The following is a 6119-nucleotide window of genomic DNA, read 5'->3' as shown; positions in this document are numbered from 1 at the left end:
ACACAAAAAAACCCTTCAAAAAATCAATAAATCCAGGAGCTGGTTTTTTGAAAAGATCAACAAAATAGACCACTAGCCAGATTAATAAAAAAGAAAAGAGAGAATAACCAAATTGATGCAATAAAAAACGATAAAGGGGTTATCACCACAGATTCCACAGAAATTCAAACCATCATCAGAGATTATTACAAACAACTCTATGCACACAAACTAATAAACCTGGAAGAAATGGGTAAATTCCTGGACACTTGCCTCCTGCCAAGCCTAAACCAGGAAGAAGCCGAAACACTGAACAGACACATAACAAGGTCTGAAGTTGGGGCAGCAATTAACAACTTACCACCCCAAAAAAGCCCAGGTCCAGACGGGTTCCAGCTGAATTCTACCAGACATACAAAGAGGAGCTGGTACCATTTCTTCTGAAACTATTCCAAACAATACAAAAAGAGGGAATTCTTCCCAAATCATTTTATGACACCAACATCATCCTGATTCCAAAACCCGGCAGAGACTCAACAAGAAAAGAAAACTTCAGGCCAATATCCATGATGAACATAGATGCAAAAATCTTCAATAAAATACTGACAAGCCGATTGCAACAGCACATCAAAAAGCTTATCCACCATGATCAAGTAGGCTTCATCCCGGGGATGCAAGGCTGGTTCAACATACGCAAGTCTATAAACGTAATTCACCACATAAACAGAACCAAAGACAAAAACCACATGATTATCTCAATTGATGCAGAGAAGGCCTTTGACAAAATTCAACAGCCCTTTATGCTAAAAACACTCAATAAGCTAGGTATCGATGGAACGTATCTCAAAATAATAAAAGCTATTTATGACAAACCAACAGCCAATATCATACTGAATGGGCAAAAACTGGAAGCATTCCCCTTGAAATGTGGCACCAGACAAGGATGCCCGCTCTCACCACTGCTATTCAATATAGTATTAGAAGCTCTAGCCAGAGCAATCAGGCAAGAAAAAGAAATAAAGGGCATTCAAATAGGAAAGGAGGAAGTCAAGTTGTCTCTATTTGCAGACGACATGATTGTATATCTAGAAGACCCCATCGTCTCAGCCCCAAACCTCCTGAAACTGATAAGCAACTTCAGCAAAGTCTCAGGATACAAAATCAATGTGCAAAAATCACATGCATTCCTATACACCAATAACAGACTTAAAGAGAGCCAAATCAAGAACAAACTTCCATTCACAATTGCCAAAAAGAGAATAAAATACCTAGGAATACAACTAACAAGGTATGTAAAGGACCTCTTCAAGGAGAACTACAAGCCACTGCTCAACGAAATAAGAGAGGACACAAACAGATGGAGAAACATTCCATGTTCATGGTTAGGAAGAATCAATATCGTGAAAATGGCCATACTGCCCAAAGTAATTTACAGATTCAATGCTATCCCCATCAAGCTACCAATGACCTTCTTCGCAGAACTGGAAAAAACCACCTTAAACTTCATATGGAACCAAAAGAGAGCCCGCATAGCCAAGTCAATTCTAAGCAAAAAGAACAAAGCGGGGGGCATCACACTACCAGACTTCAAACTATACTACAAGGCTACAGTAATCAAAACAGCATGGTACTGGTACCAAAACAGAGATATAGACCAATGGAACAGAACAGAGGTCTCGGAGGCAACACAATATATCTACAACCACCTGATCTTTGACAAACCAGACAAAAACAAGCAATGGGGAAAGGATTCCCTGTTCAATAAATGGTGTTGGGAAAGCTGGCTAGCCATGTGCAGAAAGCAGAAACTGGACCCCTTCTTGACACCTTACACTAAAATTAACTCCAGATGGGTTAAAGACTTAAACATAAGACATAACACCATAAAAACCCTAGAAGAAAATCTAGGCAAAACCATTCAGGACGTAGGTGTAGGCAAGGACTTCATGACCAAAACACCAAAAGCATTGACAACAAAAGCCAAAATAGACAAATGGGACCTAATCAAACTCCACAGCTTCTGCACAGCAAAAGAAACAATCATTAGAGTGAATCGGCAACCAACAGATTGGGAAAAAATTTTTGCAGTTTACCCATCTGACAAAGGGCTGATATCCAGAATTTACAAAGAACTAAAACAGATTTACAAGAAAAAAAACTAACAAGCCCATTCAAAAGTGGGTAAAGGATATGAACAGACACTTTACAAAAGAAGACATACATGAGGCCAACAAACATATGAAAAAATGCTCATCATCCCTGGTAATCAGAGAAATGCAAATCAAAACTACATTGAGATACCATCTCACGCCAGTTAGAATGGCGATCATTAAAAAATCTAGAGACAACAGAGGCTGGAGAGGATGTGGAGAAATAGGAACACTTTTACACTGTTGGTGGGAGTGTAAATTAGTTCAACCATTGTGGAAGACAGTGTGGCGATTCCTCAAGGACCTAGAAATAGAAATTCCATTTGACCCAGCAATCCCATTACTGGGTATATATCCAAAGGATTACAAATCGTTCTACTATAAGGACACATGCACACGAATGTTCATTGCAGCACTGTTTACAATAGCAAAGACCTGGAACCAACCCAAATGCCCATCGACGATAGACTGGATAGGGAAAATGTGGCACATATACACCATGGAATATTATGCAGCCATCAAAAACGATGAGTTTGGGTCCTTTGTAGGGACATGGATGAACCTGGAAACCATCATTCTCAGCAAACTAACAGAAGAGCAGGAGATCAAACACCGCATGTTCTCACTCATAGGCGGGTGTTGAACAATGAGAACACATGGACACAGGGAGGGGAGCACTACACACTGGGGTCAGTTGGGGGGAAATAGGGGAGGGACGGTGGGGGGTGGGAAGCTGGGGAGAGATAGCAAGGGGAGAAATGCCAGATGTAGGTGAAGGGGAGGAAGACAGCAAATCACACTGCCACGTGTGTTCCTATGGAACAATTTTGCATGTTCTTCACATGTACCCCAAAACCTAAAATGCAATAAAATAAATGGAAAAAAAAAAAAAGAATTGAAATCAAGATCATGAAGAGATGCATGCATTCCCATGTTCACTGTAGCATCTTTCACAATGCCAAGATTTGGAAATAACCTAAATGTCCATCAACAGATGAATGGATAAAGAAAGTGGGGCATATATACAGTGTAATACTATTCAGTCTTTAAAAAACAAGCAAATTTTGCCATATGTGACAACACACGTGAAACTAGAGGACATTGTGCTAAGTATAATAACCCAGTACAGAAGAAAAATACCACGTGATTTATTTATATGAGGTATCTAAGATAGTCGAACTCATAGAAACAGAGAGAAGAATGAGGTTGCCCAGGGATGGGTGGAGGGGGAAATAAGTATAAAGTTTCAGTTATGCAAGATGAATATGTTTTAGAGATCCGCTGTACAATATTTTGTTTATCGTTAACAGTAATGTACTCCACGCTTAAAAATCTGTTAAGGGGGTAGATCTCACTTTAAGTGTTCTTACCACAATAAAGACAAACAAAAATAAATAACATTAAAATAAATGGCTATGTCAAATTGATTGGATAAAAAAATAAAATAAATGGCAAAAAGCAAAAGCAAAAATATGTCATAAAATGCAGATAAAGGCCAGGCGTGGTGGCTCAAGCCTGTAATCCCAGCACTTTGGGAGGCCGAGGCGGGTGGATCACGAGGTCAAGAGATCGAGACCATCCTGGTCAACACGGTGAAACCCCGCCTCTACTAAAAATACAAAAAATTAGCTGGGCATGGTGGTGCGTGCCTGTAATCCCAGCTACTCGGGAGGCTGAGGCAGGAGAATTGCCTGAACCCAGGAGGCGGAGGTTGCGGTGAGCCGAGATCGCGCCATTGCACTCCAGCCTGGGTAACAAGAGCGAAACTCTATCTCAAAAAAAAAAAAATAATAATGCAGATAAAAATACAAGGTAAAAATAGTGCTGAGATTAACAGAAGATATCATAAAGGTAAACTTTCATTGTACAATGTTTTTATTATTATTTTATTTTATTTTGAGCTCTGTCACCCAGTATGGAGTGCAGTGGTGCGATCTTGGCTCACTACAACCTCTACTTCTTGGGTTCAAGCGATTCTCCTGCCTCAGCCTCCCAAGTAGCTGGGATTACAGGCGCCTCCCACTACACTTGGCTAATTGTTTTTTCAGTAGAGACGAGGTTTCACCACGTTGGCCAGACTAGTTTCGAACTCCTGACCTCAAGTGATCCACCTGCCTCAGCCTCCCAAATTGCTAAGACTGCAGGTATGAGCCACTGTGCCCGGCCTATTTTTTAATTTTAATTTTAGAGTTGTAAAATAGTTGATTAAAATTAAAAAAAAGAACTACACCAAAACAAAAACAAAATTATCTAAGCATTAAAGAACTGTGGACTAAACCCCAAGTTTCTGATACAATAAATCTTAGATGGGCCTAGAGAATTTGCATTTCTAATAAATGCCCAGGTGATGCTGCTGATAGTCTGAAGACTGCATTTTGAGAAACACTGTCATTGATTTCCATGTTTTAAAAGATAAACCACAATGGGAGATATATTTTACATCAGAACTCAATACTCACACATGTGTTTATCTATAAATTTTCACAGATGACACCTAATTCTTACTATGAGTAATAACATTGATTTTTTATTTTATTTCACTCTTTAAAAATTCATTAAACTGTATAATCCGTCAAGCAGGTTGTAACTAGCAATCAGAAAAAACACTGAATAGGTTGGGTATAGTGGCTCACACCTGCAACCCCAGCACTTTGGAAAGCTGGGGCAAGCGTATCACTTGAGGTCAGGAGTTCAAGACCAGTCTGGCCAACATGGTGAACCCTGTCTCTACTAAGAAAAATACAAAAATTAGCCAGGTGTGGTGGTGGGCTCCTGCAGTCCCAGGTTTTTGGGAGGCCGAAGCATGACAATCACTTGAACCTGGGAGGCAGAAGTTGCAGTGAGCTGAGATTTCACCACTGCACTTCAGCCTGGGCTACAAAGTAAGACTCTGTCTAAAAAAGAAGAAAAAGAAAAAAGAAAAAACATCAAATCTGGCTTAATCTTTGAATAGTAAGATCAGTAATCTCCATACATTTTGGGATCATACACCAGTAACAGGAAAGCATTTTTGAACATGCATCCCCCAAATTTGTACATTTACAAATTATATACTTGTACTCAGTCAATCCATATATCAAATATTAGTAGAGCTTAACATTTTCCCTTACATTTTAGATGGAAAATTCTAAGTAAAATTTCTGACATTTCCTCCAGCTTCTCAACGGATCATCTTTCCCATGTCTCCAGGACTGCATGCTCCACTTTTGAGACTGAGACACCTAGAGAGGTTGAAAGAGTAGCCCAAGGTGACACAGCTGGCTGCCGGTGAGGCAATTTTATTTTTGTTTTAATGATCTTAAAAAGTAAGTAGGTACTTGTTTTTTTTTTTTTTTGGGGGGTGGACAGTGTTTCGCTTTTGTTATCCAGGCTGGAGTGCAATGGCGCGATCTCGGCTCACCGCAACCTCCGCCTCCTGGGTTCAGGCAATTCTCCTGCCTCAGCCTCCCGAGTAGCTGGGATTACAGGCACGCGCCACCATGCCCAGCTAATTTTTTGTATTTTTAGTAGAGACGGGGTTTCACCATGTTGACCAGGATGGTCTCGATCTCTTGACCTCGTGATCCACCCACCTCGGCCTCCCAAAGTGCTGGGATTACAGGCTTGAGCCACCGCGCCCGGCCCGGTACTTGTTAAATAACAAGACAATGCTGGCTTTTTATTTTTTTGCTCTGATTTTTTAAAAATCCCCAAGTATAGGCCGAGCATGGTGGCTCATGCCTGTAATCCCAGCACTTTGGGAGGCCGAGGCAGGCGGATCACAAGGTCAGGAGATTGAGACCATCCTGGCCAACATGGTGAAACCCCATCTCTACTAAAAATACAAAATTTGGCTTGGTGTAGTGGCACATGCTTATAATCCCAGGTACTCGGGAGGCTGAGGCAGGAGAATTGCTTGAACCCAGGAGGCAGAGATCGCAGTGAGCCGAGGTCACACCACTGCACTCCAGCCTGGCAACAGAGCGAGATTCAATCAAAAAAAAAAAAAAA

The sequence above is a fragment of the Sapajus apella genome, unplaced genomic scaffold (assembly GCF_009761245.1).
Source record: "Sapajus apella isolate SASKATOON/1434 unplaced genomic scaffold, GSC_monkey_1.0 scaffold4, whole genome shotgun sequence".
NCBI lineage: Eukaryota > Metazoa > Chordata > Mammalia > Primates > Cebidae > Sapajus > Sapajus apella.
This window is presented reverse-complemented; position numbering follows the sequence as displayed.